The sequence below is a fragment of the Mesoplodon bidens genome (genome assembly GCF_964165515.1).
Source record: "Mesoplodon bidens genome assembly, chromosome: 17".
NCBI classification, from domain to species: Eukaryota; Metazoa; Chordata; class Mammalia; order Artiodactyla; family Ziphiidae; genus Mesoplodon; species Mesoplodon bidens.
In genome coordinates, this window is record NC_138174.1 from 4,478,021 (window position 1) to 4,499,896 (window position 21,876).

Below are 21,876 nucleotides of genomic sequence, written 5' to 3' on the forward strand. Positions count from 1 at the left end.
ATCTCACCATATCGATGGAGAAAAAACTATACAGTTATCATTAGATGCAGGAAACACTAAAATTTAATATCTATTCATGATGAAAAACTTTTAAGCAAACTAGGAAGAGTATCGGTAAGAAAACTTAGAGCAAATATCATATTAGTGTTGAAATAATGAAAAGTTATCTTCTAAAATTGGAAATGAGATAAGGATGCTTGTAATTACCACATTTATTCAGCATTATATTGTAGGTTCTTGCCCGTGCAGTAAGATAAGAAAAAGAAATAAAAGATACTAGAGTTGGAAAAGAAGAAAAAAATTCAGTATATGCAGGTGAAACTATTGTGTATGCAGAAATATCCAAAAGAATCCGTGTAAGTTATTAGACTTAAGGTGTGTCTTTAGCATGGTTGCTAGATTCTCTATAGCCGTAAACAATTAGAAAATGAAGTTAATAAAGGTACTACTTATAATAGCATTAAAAATCCAAATATATAGGAATAGAACTTGCAAGAAATTTATAATACCTTTACATAGGAAACCATAAAATATTTAGAGAATTTAAGGAACAGGTAAGAAAAGAGGGAATATACCATGTTCATGGTATGAAAGACTAAATATAGACGTTCACCCTAAATTGATATAGATACTGTTCAACCCTAGTCCATAGCATGAAAAAATCTTAGGAGGTGGAACTTGACTATCTGTTTCTAGAATTTATATAAATGTAGAGGGCAAAGAATTTCAAGACACCCTTGAAGAACAACAGGTGGCAGGACTTACCAGATATCAAGAGTTTATAAAGTTGTAATATTCTAGACCATGTGGTATTGTCACAAGTGTGGGCAAACAGATGAATGAAACTGAACAGAAAGCCCTGAAACAGAACCAAACGTGTAGACATTTGATTATGTTAAGTGCAAAATAGTTTGGAAAGGATGGTCTTTTCGGTCATTGGTGTGTGATCCTTGAGATGGATGTCCATAAATGACATTTGACCCCTACTTTATAACATACACAAAAATCAATGCCAGACAGACTGTAGATCTAAAGATGAAAGGTAAAAAATAATATAGGGTAGCTTCATGGCCTAGAGTAGGGAAAAATGTCTTAAATAGAAAGCCCTGACCGTGAATGAATAGATGCTAAATTCTTTGTTGGGAGTTTTTAACCACAGATGGGTGTTGGATTTTTTGAAAGAAAAATCTGTATCTATTGAGACACCCATGTAGTATTGTCGTTTATTAATATGACATATAGTACTAATGGATTTTTGGAGGTTAAACCAACTTTGCATTCTTCGGATAAATCCCATTTGTTCATGGTATGTAATTCTTTTTCTGTGTTTCTAGATTTGATTTGTTAATATTTTGTTGAGTATTTTTGCATCTAATTCATGAGGGATATTGATCTGTAGTTTTCTTGTGTTATTTTTGTCTGGCGTTGGTGTCAGCATAAAACTGGTTTCATAGAATGAGTTAGGAAGTGTTTCCTCTTCTAGAAAAATTTGTGAAAGATTGGTATTTCTTTTTTAGGTATTCACCTGTGAAGTCATTTGGGCCTGAGGTTTTCTCTGTGGGAAGATTTTTAATTACTAATTCAATTTCTTAACTTGCTATACATTTATTCAGCTTATCTCTTTCTTTTTAAGTCAGTTTTGTTAATTTGTATGTTTCCAGGAATTTTCCTTTTCACCTACGTTGTCTAGTTTGGTGGCATAAACTTCTTCAGAGTATTCCCTCGTAATCCTTGTGAAGTTTTTCTGGTTGGTAGTGATCAATGTCTATTCTTCATTCTTGATTTTACCAGCCTGTGATTTCTCTCGGGTTTTTTTTTGTGGGCATTCTAAAGGTTTGTCAGTTCTGTTAATCTCCTACCATCTAGGTAGACCTTAACCTCAAAATTGTCGAAAAATGATCTGTGACTGTGTTTTACTTTTTATTTTTTTAAAGAGAGGTGAAAAGCATTTGTTTTAAAATTAACATTCATCTTTTCAAAGAAACATTTGAGAGCTTATCTGAGGCTAAGATGTTATTCAGTAATAATTTGGTTTGGTAGGTTAAAAGTGAGAGGAAAAACGGAAATGAGTTTAAAGGAAATGATGGAAATCATCTATGTACCTATTTATGTTGACTGTGTTTTAGACTATAGAATTTTAGAATGGTAATTGTGTGGAACTGTCTTTCTATTGTGGAACTGTGAAACAACAAGAAGAGAGAAACTAGATTAAAATACAAAAGTCAATAAAATATCCAAGCTAGGGAGGGGGAAGGCTGGTGATGATTCATTATAAGCAAATTATTTAATTATTGTTTTTTTTGCTTTCCTTTTATTGAGTAATTTGAGATGATAGACAAAATTCAAATATTTTAATGTTCCATGCATTACATAGGTGAGTAGCCTGATTCCAGACAAACATTAAACTGAAGTGCCAAGAATAGGAAATAAGGTTGAACATAACAGTTCTCTTTTGCTGAGGAGACATTGATATTTTGGGTTGTTTTGCAGATATAACTAAATCTCACGTCCATTATCACCGTGCCTGTTTTACCATTATTTTTTTGTCTCTTTGAACTTTTGGGGGAAAAAGAATGAAAGACAAGAAAAACATTATTCTCTTTGTATCTTGCTCCCTCTTTGTCCTCACCTTACGGTGATCTTTAGACATGATACACACCCTTGTGATGACCCTTTTCCACCAGGAGACAGCATTCCTAACGGTTAGCGTGCCCACTGATTGTGCGTGGTCATCAGAAAAGAATGAATGAGCCCAGAAAAAATGAAACTGAATCATGCCGAAAAACACGTGATTTCTAGATTGACTGCATTTCTGGCACCTTAGATGTTGAAAATTAGAGATGCCTGTATTTCCAGTCATTTCTTACTGTGTATTTTTGGCTTTCCAATATGTAAATTTGCATATAAAAATAACCTCTTAAGTTTTTCCATTTAGAAGGGTATTAGGATAGGTTTTTATTAATATGAATATGTTCAAAAGTTGGCTTTCGTGTTGTTTTTCCCTCAGAAGTGCTGTAGCGTAAAGTAGCTTAAAGATTTGTGCAGTTTCTGTTTCTGTCAGGAACATCTCAAAGAACCTCAGTGAATGAAATCCCACTTTCAGTGGGCTTTGTATAAAAGTGGCCAAGCATTAGATGCATATGCGTTTATAGGTCCAGTTAGCATTCAAGTATTATTTCTGAAGTGTTGGATTTCATATAATACATTTTGGTGCTTGTTGACTTTTTTTCCCCCTTTAATTCTACTGTCAGCCTCAAATTATTGCTGGTAATTTTGGAATTTCTTTCTTTCTTTCTTTTTTTTTAAAGATGATGTTTGTTTTGCAGACATTGGTCATTGGTGAAATGAGGAATCCTTCCTTATCTGGATGAATGGAATGTGATTTCTTTTCCTAAATTGAGTGAAATTTGATACATCCTGGTCTTCTCATGAAAGTACTAAAATAAATCATAAGATTCAGCAAATTTCATTTAAATTTAAGTTCCCAGAATTTCTGAAGTGTTAGGGATATGAACAGTAGTTAGTTAAATCACATTTTAGGAAAGCTGAATAAATAGAAACCCAGAGAGGTTTGAGTTGACCAGAGCTTTTTGATGTTTTCCTTCCCTCTCCCCCAGATGTATAAACGGTAAATGCTGTATCCTAATATTATATTTTAATACTCTCACTGTTAAATCTAGCATAGTTTTATAACTTTTTTAGTCACTAATATTTCCTTGCTGCCATATGTAAGTTGTTGCATATTGCTTCAGTTTTCTTAATTTGCTGAGATATCCTGTATGTATGTTTAAGAATGTATGTATTTAATAGACTTACTACCCTGAGTTTTACTTTTGCTGCTAATTGCTCCTTTTGGAAGGAAAACAAGCGATAAACTTTGAAGGAAGCAGTAGGAGATGGGTTAGCTGTGTCTGTGAGGACAGGGGTCAGTCTTGAGTGACTTGCCAAGTTTCAGAGAAGTTATGATGAAGATATCAGTTGGAAGCTTTCACTCTGGTTCCAACCAGAGTTACTCCCTTCTGGCTGCTTGGCATTCTGATGAAAATTTTGTTAAAAAAAAAAAGTTACAAAACCACTGCTCTGTGGGCAAGGGGTCCCAAGTTATATTATCAATGGAAGACAATCAGAGTTTCTTGGCTTTTTTTTTTATTTATTATTATTATTTTTTTTTTTTTTTTCTTTGTGGTACGTGGGCCTCTCACTGTTGTGGCCTCTCCCGTTGCGGAGCACAGGCTCCGGACGCGCAGGCTCAGCGGCCATGGCTCACGGGCCCAGCCGCTCCGCGGCATGTGGGATCTTCCCAGACTGGGGCACGAACCCGTGTCCCCTGCATCGGCAGGAGGACTCTCAACCACTGCGCCACCAGGAAGCCCTTGGCTTTTTATTTTTAATGACCATTTACTAGAGATTCTTTCCTTGACAGTCATTTGCTATGATGCTATGCCAGCTAGGCTCTGGAATCAGAACAGAGGGGCCATCTGGAACATTGAAGAAAGAGGAATATGCCTTGGTGATTATTCAGCCCCTGCTTTGGGATAGGATGTCAGTAGGTGTGGACTCTATGTTTGCTGGAATTGCTTCCAGGTCTTAGAATCAGGAGTAAAGTCACTTTCGTTTAGTAGCTGGTAGATGTGTGGCTTGTGGACACTATTCTGTAAAACCTTAGATTCCCCTTTACGGGTTCTTGAACCAAATTTGTGGTTCACCTGAAGCAGATGTACAGGATCTAGGGGATGCCTTCTGTATGTGTCTCATTTGTAGCTCATTTAATGCTTCTATTCTTATTTTTCTTTTCTCTTTTTCACCTACTTCCAATAAATGCTGTCTTGTTTCTGGAACACAGTGGGATGTGCACAGGGCTGGATGATTGAGTGCCTCTCAGACCCGATGAGAGACAGAATTGCAACCCAGTCAAGAGCAGGTGTTTGGGGCCAGACTGATTTGGGGTCACATCTTGGCTTTGCCGTTTATTAGCTGTGTGGTTTGGGGGCCATTTCTTTTCTTTTTTTTTTTTTAAGAATTAGTTCCTCAAAGTTGTTTATTAATTAATTTATTTATTTTTGGCTGTGTTGGGTCTTCGTTTCTGTGCGAGGGCTTTCTCTCGTTGCGGCGAGCGGAGGCCACTCTTCATTGCGGTGCGCGGGCCTCTCACTATCGCGGCCTCTCTTGTTGCGGAGCACAGGCTCCAGACACGCAGGCTCAGTAGTTGTGGCTCACGGGCCTAGTTGCTCTGCGGCATGTGGGATCCTCCTAGACCAGGGCTCGAACCCATGTCCCCTGCATTAGCAGGCAGATTCTCAACCACTGCGCCACCAGGGAAGCCCCCTGGGGGCCATTTCTTAACATCCGTGAGCCTTGACTTCCTTGTCTAAGAAAACAATGTCTGCGCCGCAGAGCTGATGTAAGGAGTAAAGGAAGCCATGTGAGTACTGAACGCAGGGTTGATTTCTGTACTGAGAGTAAAAAATCACCCAGGAATCGGCAGAATAAAGAGCAATAGCAACAGCAAGAAAATTCCTAAGAAGCCTCAGGCCTGTGCGCGTGTCCTGGGACCACACCTTGGAAGCGAGATGTCCTTCTCAGCTGTCAACAGATCTCCTAAGAGGGTCCGTACCTTGAGGGCATATTAGTCACTAAGAAAGATGTCGAAGGGCACCTCTATGGACGTTTAAAAACGGGGCAGAAAGAAGTGAATGCTAAGTGATAATCTGCAGCCTGGGGTCTTAGTGAGAAGAGGGTGACAGCTAAGGTGCTGTGGCTTGGACAGAGTTCGGGTGGGCACCGTATGTCAGCTCTCCTAAGGGTGCACGTCTGATGACTTACGTGTCAGGTGTCTTCATTATGTGATCAAGTTCGATGTCTACAGCAGTCCTCTGTGGCAGCCCTCAGGTGGTCCCGGTTCATGTGAGGGCAAGTTCCAGAGGCAACAGAGACCAGCAAGGATGGGGAAAAGTAGGGTGACTTTCCTTAATGGATGAGACACAGAAAAGCACTCCCGGGCCTCAGGCAGCGGGTGAATGGGTAACGCCGGCTGAGGGCCTGATGCAGCGGGGGCCCTTTCTCCTGTACACCTGTTGTTATTGTGTCTGTGCCCAAAACGGTCACACAGAAGATGCGGAGAGGGTCATGGTCATAGTCAGAGTCGGCACAGGTGAGGGGGAAGCAGGGCCCAGGGGTCCTCAAACCCAGGCACAGTTCTTTTATGTTCTTTTATGTTAGGTGGTGTTTTCATTAAAAAAGCCTTATTCTGTTAAAAAGCATTTATTTTTTAAATTATGAATTTGATGCTGTTTCCTGTTTTTGTTGCTTCTTTGAGCAGTTTTTCAGACAAGTGGCCCTAAACACACTGTGCTGGGGCTTGGGAGCTGTCTGTAAATCACCCTTCTGTACTCTGTCGAGTGTCCCTTCTTCTTAAAGCTGTGACACTCTTGTGAAGCCACTCCGGCTTTCTTGAAGTTGGCCTTTGCGGTCGCGAGGCTGTGTCAGGCCCGTGTCCTTCCCCTCAGATGGTAGGAGCGGGTGGTAACGGGCCTCAGGAGAGTGGTGCCACCTCAGCAGCCCGAAGAGGCTTGGGGGGCAGAAGCCACGGCTCACCAGGAGGTGATCCGCTCGGAAACATCCTGAGAGCTCAGTTCAGTGAAGTTCATTGTGGGCTCAGGGCAGTGAATCTCTGACCTCCTGGAAGATGCTGCATTTTTGCCTAATGTTGACTTAAATCTCTAACTTTTAAGTGGCACCTCTGGTGCTCTCCTACCATCCCCCTCCCTTGCAGAAAAAAGAAAAAAAAGACACCCTTGGTTTTGCAGGATTATGGAGATCTAGCAAGCATTATAACAAAGGCACTTCATCATGGCTTAGTCACAGGGGACCAGTAAATTAACCGAATGGGGAGCCTTTCTATTGCTTTTTCTTGCGGGCTGATGGTTTCTGCTGGAATACAAATGAAACATCTCAGGATTTTAAAGATCTTACTATGAAAATCCTTGACTGTGGCAAATGAGGGTGTCTTATTATAATTCAAGGGAAATACTTGCTAAGAGTGCTTCTCTAGAGCGCTTATTTTTAGAGTAAAAGTGTGACTTTAATTTCCAGTACTAGGCAGTGAACATAATTTTTATGAAACAGTATTCATAGGATCTAGAATTAAGACTGTATGGCCTCTGTTAACCTAACCTATATTTGATATATTCACTGTGGAATACTGAGAGTCTGGTTGTTAACCAAAGAATTATTTATTACAGAAATTATTAAGGACGGCTTATTGGGATTGACTTATAATTTCATTCATTTCTTTATAATTACCAGATAAAAGGATGATTTGTCTTGAGTTCAGTCATTCCTCAAATTAAAATAAGGAACTTATAAAATATTTTTCAGTTTTATGTTATCTGGGAAGCATTCATGGGCGGCAAAGAAACACGTGAGATAATTATTCAGGAACTTTACTTGCTAGTGTCTGTGTGTTGAAGGTACATATAGGACAAGAGGTTTTGGAATCTCTTGCAAAGTCAGAATTGCCCTGTAGATGATCCTACCGAGAGTCAGAACTGTTTCAAAGTCTTTGTAAATGGAACGAAATGAAAACAGTTCCTCCTTTGATAGTCCTGGTGGCTGGTGCCGTTTGGCCAAGGTTATGGAGGAGAAGTAGCACCCAGCCTCTGGGAAGGACGGGGGGCTGGGCAGGTCCCTTCTGAATCAGAGCTTTCATCATGAAATACATAACGTCCTCCCAAGTGACAGTGTGGCAAGCAAAAGAGGAAGAAAAACTCTGAAAAAATTGACAGAAGTGAGTGAGTACATAATTGTAACAGGTAATATTTTCATGTCAAAGAGAAAGAATGAATGGATGAGAACTTGGCGAAATACCAGATAGGGATAAAGGGGAAAAGTCCACAAGAAGTAAAAATTGCCTGGTTTCTGGACCAGTATGATACTGAATAATGATTGAGTTTAAATAGCAGCTGTTTACATTACCCTCCAAATAGAGCGCCCACTCAGCTGATGGGCTGTTACGTGGTGCCTTCTGGTTTGGGGCCGAGTCACTTAGGTATACCCATGAACTAAGTTTTTAAAAATCCCATGGTTAGAAGGGATTTGCTTATAAGTAATACATTAGATAACTGTAATTTTGCTTTATTCAGTCATGTGGGGAAATACGAAGATTGAAACATAGGTTGCTGCTGTTGATAAGGACATCCGTTCCTCACGGTTTGTTTCACTGATAAATTAGATGGTAAGCTTCTGGAAGGCAGAAGGCTGGTTCTTCTTCAGCTTAGAGTTTGGCTGACATGCGGCAGGCGCCCAGTAGTGTCTGTTGACGTTGTAAACTAGGTGAGCATTCACTGCTGAGTCTGCATGCTGACTGTCAGACCATACATCCCAGAGCAGACTTATTCTGAAAAAATGCCTGTTGCTTTGCCATGTGTATGTTTTGCTAAAGTTAAACTGTGGCCCCCAACGCCTAATGAAAGACTTACTGCGTTGCTGATGGTTTCTGGTGTGAGTAGAGGTCACAGCTGAGGGTGGTGCTGTAGAAATCTCACTCCACAGGCCTAGGCGAGAAAGAAAGGTTTGAGGTCGTTTCCATGGATTCTGTGAGGTTTAATTTTTTATTGTTTTAAAACTGTCTTCTGAGTAATCTGGGATTGTATGGCAAACAGAAGGAGTACTGTGCTTGGGTGGCAGAGAATCTGGGTTTGTCTGATGGTCAGAATTGTAACGCTCTGAAGGGGCTTCATTCGGTGAGTGATTTTGGCTTTGTTTTGTAGAATTTTCAGTAATGAAGTAATATTTGATTTTTTTCAAGTAGTTTAACATTTGGCTTCTGTTGTACAATCATGTTTCACAAGACCTTCTCCACTGCAAGATTATTAAAAAAAAATCTGTGTTTCTTCTGGTCCTTTGTTGGTTCCATTTGGAACTTCTTTTGGCATGGGTGGTAAGTAAGGACTGCGTTTGATTGCGCCCCCCCATGGATTGTTACAGTAGCATTTAATGAATAATCTTTACTCCAGTGATATGAAATGCCACATCCATTTTATACTGAGTTCCTAGGTATTGTGAGTCATTTCTGCATGTCAGCAGCACACTGATTAATCCCTGTAGCTTTACAGCGCCTCCGTATCCGATAGGGATGCTCTCTACTCTTTAGTCTTCTTTTTCAGAATTCTGTATCTTTGCTTGTTTTTCCGTAAGAACTTTAAGATCGCTGTGTCTAGTTCCTAAGAGGATTGTTGGGGCTACTTAGAGAAAACCTTCCTCTGTGCTGAATGACGCTCTGGAATCTTAGAACCCCATCTGTGTCATAAGTCTGGAGACTTGTTTTTAGACTTAGTTCTGACGTTAACTGGCCCTGTAATAAGAAAAAAAAATTAGATTCATGTTTTACTATTTTACAGGTGTTTGCAGGTGGCTTTTAAAGAATTACTGTGTACTCATGGTTTTTTTCTTTACTTTCTCAATCACTAGACACAACTATTGTAAGAATCCTTAACATTTTTTAGCATCACAGAGGGGTCCTCGCCCTTGCAAAAGTTGGAAACAACTGAATTAGAGTACTCTAAGCTCTTTTTTGTTCTAAAATTCAATTCTAAGTAAATGAAAGGTGGTATATCATCAATCCAATCAAGGATTGAATTTAAATCATTGTAGCCACTGAAAGGGCTACTCTACCAAGAGAAACTGCAGAAATGGTTCTTGGCAAGATCATTTGTCTGTTTCTTTCTTTTTCTCTGGAAGCAGTTGGTGTTTTGAAAGGAAGCATATTGTCTAGATTTTCAAAGTTCTCTAAAAACAGGATGGGGGAGTGCGTTATTTTCAAAGCATGTAACATGATTGCATCTTCACAGAATTAAGTGCTTTGAGAGCTTGAATTCTTTGTGTTGTCATACTTGACTATTATGATTGAAATAAGTATGTATATATCTTCTTCCCTTTCTGAGTGTTCATTGTTAGGTCGGGGGAGAGCCTTGGACAGAAGGATTATGGGAGAAGACAATCAAGGCTGTGTTAATTTTCTAAAGTCAGACTTTACATTTTGAAGGGCACATCACATCTATAGTCTGTAGAATTCTGTAACAGACTGGAAAATAATGGAACAAATGATGAGAGAAAATTGGCCTTCATCTGTTGGCAAATAGCAGTTACCATTAAATTAAAGTGAGTTTTAAAAATGAGGAGACGATAATTCTTTTTTTGCCCCCTTTGGAAAATTACTTTCAGGATTCGTTGATTTTAAAATTGTTATAGGACTTAAAAAAAAAAAACCTAAAAAAATTTACCAGAAATCCTATAATCCTATCAGAATAATATTCTGAAGTGGAGGGCGAGTTTTGGGATTTGTTGAATCTAGCTACACCGGACTCAGTCTATTTAAGAAACGTAGATCATCGTGCTCTTAAACAGGAAGTCAATATGGTCGTCAAACTGGTTGAAATCAGCACTATGAAATTAGAAAGATTAGAGAAGGGAGTTTAGGAAAAACAAGAACATAAGCAGAAAATAATCCTAGAGTATAAATGTGAAAAATTCAAAGTGAAAGTCAGTTCACTGAATCCAGATGCCGTTTGCGTGCTAAGCAGGAAGAGAATATGCCAGGAACTCGAGACTTCTTTAGATGAAGCTCTTGATGTGAGTTTAGTTTCCTTCGTTCGAGCTCACGTGATGGGAGTCCACCAGAATCAGGCTCTCAGATCCCTGTTCCTGGGAGGGAAGCCGACCGGCCCATTTTGGGTTGTGTCCGTCCTGGTCACCGTGTGGCCAGGAAGTGTGGGGAGTTGGGGGGTGTCACACTAACCCTTCCGGTTTCCGCCAGTGTTAAACAGCATCCCAAACTGACTTCTGTGTCAGCTGTCAATCACAGACTACCTTTTGGGAAATACATATTTTTTTCCTTAGATTCTAATTTGATCTTGGGCACCCTTTGCAGTCTAAAAACAAAGCTTCATTTATAGCTTCTGCTGGTGCCAGTGAAGTGTCAGAGTGCCTGAGGAACCCCATCCTGGCCAACACGGGGGTTTTCATGTTTCAGTCCTTGCTGATATGGTAAGTGAAGAGTATATGGCATTGCGGCTTTCATTCGCATATATGGATGTCACACGAGGTCGGGCGTTTCTTCACGCCTGCTTTTCTGTTAATCGCTGGATGGAGTGTGACTTGGTTCTCTTCTGTTTCTGTTCAGCTGAATCGCTGGGCTGCAGGGAGTCTTCTGTTTTGTTACAGGAATCGTTTGGGAAAAGTTTCAGCTTTTTCCATCAGGCATCAAATATAGCACTAGGAATGGTTCATCTCGAGACTGCGTTGGGCAGAGGGAGTGGGCAGGTGCCAGCAAAGCACAGAAGGAAGTGATCGGGGAGCAGGCTGTCTGGTGGGAACCGCTGTGAGGGGTGGATCGGTAGACCACACACTGAGCCCAGTGGGCCTCAGGAACTGTATGGTCTAGACCAGGGGCCCCCAACGCCCGGGCCACGGACCCGTAGTGGTGTGTGGCCTGTTAGGAGCCAGGCCGCACAGCAGGAGATGAGCAGCGGGCGAGTGAGCAAAGCTTCGTCTGTATCCACAGCCGCTCCCCGTCGCTCACATCACCGCCTGAGCTCCGCCTCCTGTCAGCATTACGGTGACTTGTATAATTATTTCATTGTATATTACAATGTAATAATAATAGAAATAAAGTGCACAATAAATGTAATGTGCTTGAATGGTCCAGAAACCATACCCCAGCCCCTGTCCGTGGAAAAATTGTCTTCCACGAAACCGGTCCCTGGTGCCAGAAAGGTTGGGGACCGCTGGTCTAGATAGACACTTGCTGATGTCTCAAGTGACAACATTCCGTGAAGGTCAGAGATTCCAGCCTGGTGCAGCGTTGTCAGTAGACGGATGTGTGGGAGGGGTGTGGCTGCTTCAGCGTTAATGGAATTCTACGAGGCAGCGCGGTACCATGATCATGCTTTGGGAATGACTTTGCTGTATCTGGTATTTAAATCTTCCCTTTTGTTATTTCTCCAGAGCACCACAGAGCTGGGCAAATTTATGTGTGTACTTCTCTTGAAATTAAATTAAAAACAGCCCCGTTGGTGGAGGTCGGGTTGGAGTGGACCTTCTCCCTCCGAGAGAATGTTAGCCCTCGTGCTTTGGATGGTCTTGAACACAGAATCTCATGGCCAGACGTTTCTTTAGATTTTTGCATCAGCGAGCACTGTTGTCGTGCCTCTTATACTGAATTAGAGCAAAGCAGTGTCCTGTCCCGTTTCTGCATTAGTTCCTTGACGGCCCCCGCCTACCCCCAGTGCAAGCGAATGCGACCGTATCAGCTCGGGTTACAGGAGTGACTGGAAAACGTAAGCATGTCTTTGCTCTTGTGTGTGTAACTTTCCCTCCCCCTGTGAATGAAACCAGTTCCTTTGGGGAGACTGATGCTGAAGGCCCATATCTGAGTAGCGTAACAACAGGATTTCTCATTAATATGCTTTGTCTGTCCACAGCTTGCAAGACGCTGTCAGGGTATTCTTGGCTGGAGGCCGGAATGCTTGGGTTTCCATCCTGTTCCTTTCTTATCTGTGATCCTCTGCTGAGAAGGTCTCCCCTCCCCATTTAATCATATTCAGAAAAAAAAGGGTAAACCATCTGATACCTGTTTTTAATTGTTTCTGTACTGATAAGATTGCCATCTCTCACTCTGTGTATAAAGATGTAATGTGGTATTTACTTTTGCTTCGGTAATTTTTTTTGAATGTTGACCTTTTTCATTTGAGGAAAAAACTAAAAGGAGGCATAAGGTGGAGAATTGATGATTCTTTTAAAATGTCCTTCTCCTTAAAATGTCCTTTAAAATGTTCTTCCTACAGATCTCATCTTTAAATGTAGATCTTAAACCAGAAATATCCCCTAAAAATCTACTCGTGGAAGGTAATCTGGCTGAGATTTAAGTACAGGCAGATATAGATGAGATTACTAGATGAGATCACCAAAGAAAAGTTCCAAATAAGTGTATCTGAAGTCTGATAATCTCACAATTCCCTAGTTTCTTCTGTATAAAAAGTAGGAATGAAATGCCACACAAACTTCCAGCCGCTAGCTACTGACTCCCTGTTACGTGCCGTGTACTAGCTGAGTGAGGTGACCAGCCCTTAGAGAGTTTCAAATCCAGGAGACACAGGATCCGACTTCCCTGTTGACAGAATTGCTCTGGCTTCCGAGTGGAGAACAGGCTATTGGGAGCCAAGGGTGTAGAGGTGGGAGGTCGGGTCGGGGCCAGCAGAGTTAAGGTGAGAGTGGAGACCAGGTTGGGGGGCTTGGCGGAGCTATAGGTGAGAGCAGAGTGAGTGTACTGCTTTGAAATTCAGGGCAGTGGTCTGGTCTGGTGATGGGAGCTTGGGCGTTGTCTGGACTGGATGCGATCTGGGAGGAGGGGCTGTGATGGAGGGGAGCAAAGGTCCCGGGACCGAGCTGTGGGCCCTTCTGCTCTGCGTGAACCCCAGTGTGCTCAGCTGCGTCTTCAGGGGGGGTGGCTGCCTGGCTGATGGAAGGAAATATTTACCAGGGAGTAGCTTAGAAGGACCTAGAAGGGAAGAGGAAGTTGTTTTTCTCTTTTGCTTCCTACATCAGAGTGATTCTAGGTTGCTCCGGGCTTTGCCTGACCTCCATAGGATAAGCTTTGCTGTATTATGGTTTCAATGAAGTTGATGATGTCACCTACCTCTGCAGAATGCTTTATTTAACCAATCTCCATAATATAATACCTCATTCTGAAACTTGACTTTCTAAAAACATAAGTAATTAGTATGCATTTAAATCTTACTTTTCAGGAAATATTCCAGAATACGGGGAATATTTTTGTGGCTTTTTGCAGAGTGAATCCCAGTAGTTTTCCTCATGGAATTATATAGTATTCTTACTTTACAAGGTTTTCTCAATTTCTCCGTATCTAATATGAGGACATTCTTACCAGTTATCTGCTGAAGGGTAATTCTTTGGAGGGTAAATGTCATTCGATTTGTGCATGTGTTTTAAGTATAGACGCATTATTTTTCAAAGAAGTGTCTGTGTAATATGTTGTACAACTCGTGTCAGTATTCTCAGTGCTTTCCTTCAGTTTAGGCTTTTCACAAATGCTTAAGGAATGTAACATTTTCATTTGGGGAACTGGTCCTTAGGTTTCTATGGGGGATGTTGTCATTTTGAGGGAGTCCCTGCCCTATAATATGGGTTCAATGAATGAATGAACAAACTTAGGTGAGTGAGAGAGAGAGAGAGAGAGAGAGAGAGAGTGAGTGTGTGTGTGTGTGTGTGTGTGTGTGTGTGTGTGTGGGTGGGTGGGTGGGTGGGAGGGGGGCGTTGATCTGTCATGAAAATGGAAAGGTGCCAAATACCATCTTAGCTTGTGTTTGGAAGGATCACTTCTCTTGTGAAATTACGGAGGAGATCGTTTTGGTCCAGAGCAGCCCAGCAGGAGCACAGGCCTCCACAGGCGGGTTGCTTTCGTGCACTTCCTGAGTTTTATGTTTGAGGTTGAGAAAGGTGAGAGCTTGTAAGTAAGTTCTGCCTCCTGGGGATGCTGAAGGGTAAACCATAAAGGGCCCAGACACTTTCCGGTTGTAATAACACCACCTTTGTTTTTCTAGACCATTTATTAAGCCACCTGAAATTTGCTTTTGGTTTTCAGTTTACATTATTTTTTACTATTAATCTTGCAGTTTATTTATTTTAAGTCAATTTCAGGTACTTTTTATAGTTGATAGTATTCTTTTTACATCACCTGTTATGTTTGCCTTGTTAGCATTTATTTCCTATGAGGTTCTCTTGCAGATTTATTTATTTACCTTTTCTGGGACACTTAGCAGTAGAATCCATGCTCCACAAAAACAAGGACTTATTTCTTTTATTGCATTTTCTTCCCAGTACCTAGGTACTAGTGCATAGAAGGTATTCAATAAATAACTGTTTCATAAGTAAATACTGTATATACTATTTTATATGCTTTCGCATGTAATCTCATGTCATAAGACTTTTATCACATAATTTAAAAGTCTTCTAAAATGCAATGTAGGTATTGCATAATAATTTATTTTATAGATCTAGCATAATTTACTTTAAATTAATTCTTTTGTTTGGCATACTTAGTTTCTCTTGTGTTTTCTTATTACAAGTAACACTAAGGGGAACATCTTTATGTATAAATCTTTGCCCATATTTGTGTTTATTCCTTTAGGATATATTGCTAAAGAATTAGTAGTTTAAATAATTTAAATAATTTAAGGCTCTTAACATATACTGACAACAAAAGTGTCACAATGTATGCCCCACTGACATTTCAGGAGAGCCCCTTTTCCCTGGAATTTGGTCTCTGATGCCATTTTCTTCCCATCTCGTGTTCATTCCCCTTGGCCTTGCCATCTGTCGTGTCTCTGTTCCATTCCCTCAATTACAGCAGTGCTGGAGGCTTGTGACTTCTTACTCCAGCCTCAGCTCTGTGTTCACTGGTAATCTGGAGGCCCCTGCACGTCAGGTCTCCACCTCCAAGCGTGTAATTATTGTCTTTCCATTCGGACCTGTTCTCCCCTTCTCTGTTTCCTTTGGAGACAGATGAAGGTTGGAGGTGGGGGAGTGATTCTCAGTCCTTCCCTTTTCCTGTTTATTCAGTGGTGATGAGTTACTCTCCAGGCACTGAAATCTTGCCTTCCTTTCTGGACGGTAATCATTCCCCCTTGTTCTATCTCCTCTCGTGGGCTGTGTTCTTCCTTGTCACCGTGTGCGCTGAGCCATTCAGCTCCCACACCCCAGACGCAGCTATGGCAAGGTGTGACTGGGGGCTCGGGAGCCTTGAATGTGACAGCTGCGTGTGTCAGTCTTGTTTGAACGCACAGGTCCCCTGCGGGGGGAAGTTGATGGACCCATTTGTTACAGCGGCTGCTACTATACTTTCCTCAGGGAGAAAAATAACTGAGGTTACTTGTTGAATTGCTTGTGTAATCTTTATGTCAGGTTTAATATTACACAGAAAGCTTTGAAATAGATTTTGATTCTGGAATATGTAAAAATTGTCATGGTGATCGAAAAAAAACCCAACCGTCTGCTAGGCAGCATCTACATCTGCTATTTCCATCTGATAATGTGCAGATTTCCTGAGTATTTTTGTATATTTATGTAATAATTTTTTGGTCCAAATTTAAGATTCAGCATATTTAATGAAACTAAGCAGTAATCCTGATTTGGTTATGATCTATTTGGTATCTGACAGCATGTTGATTGCTGACTGTATGGTATTTTAGGAGGCTGTTATATTGTTTAGTCTGAGGTTGAGGAGAGAAGGATAGTGTGTCACCGGGGGGGGTCAGAATGACTGCTCTGGCACCTGTGTTACGTCTGTCCTTCTCTTGAAGGAGATGTGGACATGCAGAACTCCAGGTATAAGCTGAAGATAAAAAAGAAGGCCGGACCCCTCTCTTGGTCAGTTGTAGAAGCTCCGCAGGTCCCTGTAGGGGCCGACTGTGGTTGATGTGAGGGTGGGCTGGGAAGTCAGGGTCGAGAGAACCAAGTGGGGCCTGGAAGTTCAAGCTGTGGGTCCTGGCAGGAACAGAAGCCAGGTGAATATGGGAGTCAAGGCAGGGCACATCAAGGGGATAGACACCATGGAGACACCCAGTGGGTCCAGTTCCCGGGGGCTCAGGAACCAACACACAGTCAGAATCCAGGGACCGTTTATGGATGTGGGGAATCAGCAAAGACTCAAACCAGTTGAAGATGTAAAGCAACTTTAGTCATTGCTAAGGAAACCTCTTTTATATTTATTTACGATGGCCTGGGACAGACTTCCAGGATTTTCTAACCTAGTTGCAGCGAGCAAGGTGGGCCAAAGCCAAGAGTCATGCCATAGTTGGGGTGCTGAAGTTAGACCTTGGTCTCCTTGATGACTCTTTGATCGGTGGCATCATGACAGTGATTCAGTGTATCCCCGTGATGCGTGTGGTATCATTCTAGACAGTACGAAATGTAAGATTCCGTTTTTACCCTCCAGGGCTTCTAGTTGAGTGGAGAAGACAGAGCCTGTGCATTGAAGGTAAACCTCAGTGGAAAGGAGAGGTGTTGGGTGTCACCTGGGTTCTGCTCATCCTGAGTTCCTTTGGAGCTGGAGGATGGGAATTGTGTGAGTCTTAGAAGGGGCTGAGTTTGGAACACAAGGTGGGACTTAGCGTGAGGAGGATGTAGGTGAGGGCTTCTCCCCCCCTTTACAAGCTGTTTCACTCTCGGAGGCTGCTTCCTCGGTTGTAAGCTGGTTAAAGTAATTTCTGCCTTGCTTGTTTGTGGCAGGGCTGTTGTAGAGATTAAACGAGATGATTTACGTGAAAACCCTTTGTAAACGGCACCATGGATTCAGATGTAAGGTGTTATTAATAATTTGCCATTTGCAGTGGGAGCCTGTTGGATCACAGCTCTGTTCATTCATCATATGTGAATGAGACTGTATTTTTGCAATCAAAGGTGTTTAATGAAGGTCATGATCAGATGTTGAGGAAAAGAGTCAAAGAGACTGTTCTTAAGTAAGGTTGTTGTATGTCTGAGATTTTACTTATAAACTTATAAATACATAATTAGTGTTGAAAATTAATGTTTAATGTGCATCTGAAGTGCTTTACGTTTTTGGTTAATAAAAAGAGGAAATATATTTGAAGAGTAAGTTACTGAGCTGTGAAAAAAAACAGGAGTCCATTTAGTAGCAAAATTACACGATGCTTCTCATTCCTCATTCTAGAACAGACTATTTTTAGCATCTCTTTGAATCAGTGATGAATTCCAGTTACAGGATTCAGTAATTAAAGCAGAGAAAAATATAACATGGTTTAGGCAAGAAAATCTTTTTACTTGAGTTGGATCTGTTTCAGGGTTTAGACTATTATCCTCAGCCACCCCCCGCCCCCTCCGGAATCATTGGTTTGTCATCCCTGTGGGGTCACAAGCAACAGGAAGGGTGCCAGAACCTCGGCCAAGGACACAGTGTCCCATTTCTAAGAAGGGAATTCTAAAAACTCTGGGCTGTCTTAACGGGTAAGCTTGTTGTACCTGTCGTCTGCAGGACTCTGGAGCAGTGTTCAGGGATCCCTAGGCCTCCCCCGTTTTCCTGCCCCCCATCCCTTCCCGATGGTCGGTTCTGGCCCTCCCTCTCCTGCATCTGTCCTGCCGCTCCTTTGTTCTTTCCGTTCTCCGGCTGCCTGTGAATCTTGCGAAAGCAAACGGCGTGCTGCTGCCGGTTGGTCCCACTCCACATTTGTGTTCAGTGGCTGTGGATTGTTCCATAATGTGGCTAAACAGCTTTCTGAAAACTTGCTCCCAGTCAGCAATCTTTCTTCAAGCTGGAAGCCTTATTTTATCCTGTGCAAGTTATTATTATTTTATCTTTTTATGCCCATTCCGCAAAAGCTCATTAACTGTTTGGTTGCACTGCAAGTGGTGTTCTGTTGACCCCAATTCTCCTGCTGTTCCCCTGGGCGGAGCCCAGCCCTTGAAATGGTGACCACAGGGCCAGCACCAGGTCACAGGACACTACTGGTTGAAGTAGGTCATGAAGATGCATGATGATTTTTTTTTTTTTTTTTTTTTTTTTTTTTGCGGTACGCGGGCCTCTCACTGCTGTGGCCTCTCCCGTTGCGGAGCACAGGCCCCGGACGCGCAGGCTCAGCGGCCATGGCTCACGGGCCCAGCCGCTCCGCGGCACGTGGGATCCTCCCAGACTGGGGCACGAACCCGTGTCCCCTGCATCCGCAGGCGGACTCTCAACCACTGCGCCACCAGGGAAGCCCACATGATGATTTTTTTAACCGAGTCATTTGAGAAAGTTCACTTATTTGACAGATGTTTTTTGAGTTGTTGCTTGTGTACCGAGCATTGAGCCAGGAATTAAAAAAAAGAAAATGAGAAAGGTCTCTGATAGTGAAGAGTGCAGTTTTTTAGGACTCAGGTGGTGGCCCAGGGCCAGACCTCTCTGCAACGAGTGTTAAAATATATATATATTTTTATAAAAGCTTAACAGTCATAGGGAGGCAGAAGCAACACATAACTAGAAAATGCACTTTTGCTTTGAAAACTGATTGTTTACCATGAATTTCCGAACTTTTTCAGCCTCTGAGTTCTTTGATCTCTCAGCAGCTCGGTACTTTGTGTTGCAGTAATGAATAACCAGGCAAACGGGTAAGACCAGAACTAAATCTGGGCTTCTGCAGGCATCTTGGTTTTAGGCTTTTGTGTGCTCGTTTATTGATTCACTGTTTGTTTTGTTCTGGACTCAACACTGTGCAGGAGGCTTCAGAGCTCCTTTCTGTGTGAAGCCCTGCGGGTATAAGGACGTGGGTGACCCTCTTCCCACGCTGGGGGCTGTCACAGTGCCCGGGCAACAGGCAGGAGTGGTGCCGGGTCAGTGATGGATGTTCTCAGGGGCTTGTTATCACGTGTGAGGCCAGCCTTGTCCCAGGGATCACTCCTTTGATTCTCGCTCTCATTGTTGTATTTCGGGGAATTTAAGCTTAAATAACCTGCCTTAGAGGGTGTAAGTGGGAGGCCAGTTTGAGCTGAATCCTGGCTTGAGAGCCCACTGCACCATGGCATCCTGTGTCGCTTGGCTGATTTGGCGGGCACAGAGGAGGGGGTGGACTCTGCCGGCAGCTGAGCAGAGCTTTGCGGTAGAAGTGACCCCTCGCTGGTCAGAAGGTAGAGGGCAGGAGGGCAGGTGTGGGGAGGGGAGGTGCACGTGTGGGGAGATGCAGGTGTGGGGAGATGCAGGTGTGGAGGGTGTGTGCATGAGGGCAGTGTGGGGAGGAGTGATGGGAGGGAAGCCTGCAGACCCTGCCCAGGAATTGGCCTGTCCCTGTGGGGCAGGGTGGCGGTGTCAGGGACCCCAAGGTGAAGCCGATGGAACAGGCCGACTGGCCGTGTTAACGGAGGGCGTGCTGCTTCCCTCGGCTCCCCTGCTGTCCCTGTGTCTGTGAAGGGCGGACTGGGGCACCTGGGAAAGGCCCGAGGGACTGGGACGCCTCGCCCGCCTTCAGAGCCTTGGAAGCTTGCAGAGTTGAAGGCTTTGGTAGATTCTCTGGTTTCAGAGGGCAGAACAGAGGGCATTGGTTTGAAGTGTTAAGGACGCAGGCTTTAACCGAATACAGAGCCAGGGTTCTAACGAGAGGTTACACATGCCTCTCCCTGACAGCGTTCACGAGAAACATCCAGGGACGGGGCAGACGGGAGTCCGCGCTGAATGGCGGGTGGGTCTCTGGGCCCTTCCGACTCTGGCCTGTGCACGTCCTGTCGCTGCCCAGGCCCAGGCAGGCAGTCCACACTCTTTATTTTATGAGCAAGCTCTGGACCTGGGAGCTTTTGGACCCCCTCGAGAGGTCTTCATGTTTAGGTGGTGAGGTAGCACGTGTCTTTATATTAACCTCGCATCCTCTGTGCATTTCAGAGGACAGGATTCAGTCTCTCGGTGTCGCTTTGCTCCGCACGCACGTTTTAAGTCTTGTTTATTGAAGCCGGCACTGGTCCTTTCCTCCCACGACACTGTGCACGGATCTCTCTTGCCACTTGGCACTTTCGGACCTCGGTGTGCTGTCTTTCTATACGTAGTGTCCCTCCTGCCTGATTCATGGCTGTGTTGCTCCTGTATTGTAGAAAGGTACTGAGTGTCTGAATGGATCATGAGCGGTTGATGTGGCCCAGATCTTGATCTGCGTCATTCGATTCTCTGGCCGGGGACTGTTAGCCCAGAGGTATGGGCCAGCTGCGGCTCTCTGCACAGCCACATTATATCAAGAATTGATCATTTTGTCTTCCTATTTTACTAGGTAGTTATTGTTCATCAAGTTAAGGGGAAGAAACTATTGTTTTATGATGCTAGTATTTAGGTCTGTGGTACATACTTTTTAAATGAACAAATTACTTAAAACTGGGAGAATTTGGGCTTCCCTGGTGGCGCAGTGGTTGAGAGTCCGCCTGCCGATGCAGGGGACACGGGTTCCTGCCCCGGTCCGGGAAGATCCCACATGCCGCGGAGCGGCTGGGCCCGTGAGCCATGGCCGCTGAGCCTGCGCGTCCGGAGCCTGTGCTCCGCAATGGGAGAGGCCACAGCAGTGAGAGGCCTGCGTACCGCAAAAAAAAACAAACTGGGAGAATTTTTCATTTGCACCCTCATAGAATAATTAATGTGGTTTTATTAATTGTTAACTGAATGTGTCCCTGGCTGGGATGGGCTTATATGTAGGTATTGAGTCACTGTCAGCTGACACTGTTTCTGTGTTGTGTACAGCAGTATTCCTCCTGCTGCTTGTTTTATGGACACACACACACACACACACACACACACACGCACACACACACACACCCTTCCTCACCAGGTGAAGCTCTCTGGGCACCAAGACCGTGTCGTATTCCTCATCCCTCCTACGTAAGAGCTCACTTACGCGCTGAGGTGAACTGCGGGGCCAGCTAAGTGTGTTCCTTGTGGCTCTGATCTAAGTGCTGCAGGGCAATTCTAGCCGCGGGAATTGAAGCTCAGGTAACCGACCTGAGAGGCCAAGCAAGGCAGCACAGAAGCTGCTGTTTTGTCGTGTTGTTAGACACGCTTCTAGCTATAAACATTCCTGTTAGATGTGCTGATGAGATGTTTCTCTGAAGATGATGGAGTCTGCGTGTTGCAGAGTGTCCAACAGTCTTGTAAGTAGAGCTTGCTGTGTGCATAGTGAAGGCATTGATGACACGACCTCCTGGATGGAGAGGAACTTAGGATCTGAGCCTGGTGAAGCAGGTGGCCCTGGAACGCAGGGCAGAAACTGCTGTCCTGGACCACGTGTGTGTGTTGTATGTACGTGGCTTCCCGTTTCTGGAAAACTGGAATTCAGAAGC

The 21,876-nt window shown here is 43.3% G+C and overlaps 1 protein-coding gene across 3 annotated transcripts in view; it reads left to right on the forward strand.

Moving 5' to 3' along the window:
- Positions 1-21,876, forward strand: part of WASF3 (WASP family member 3) — a 92,593-nt gene that overhangs the window by 8,022 nt on the left and 62,695 nt on the right. The window contains exon 1 of one of the 3 annotated variants that reach the window (XM_081214712.1): positions 10,925-11,043. The exons of the other annotated variants lie outside the window; for them this stretch is intronic. The gene's annotated coding sequence lies outside the window, so the exon portion shown is untranslated. Of the gene's footprint in view, positions 1-10,924; positions 11,044-21,876 lie in introns of those variants that run through there. 3 annotated transcript variants of the gene reach the window in all.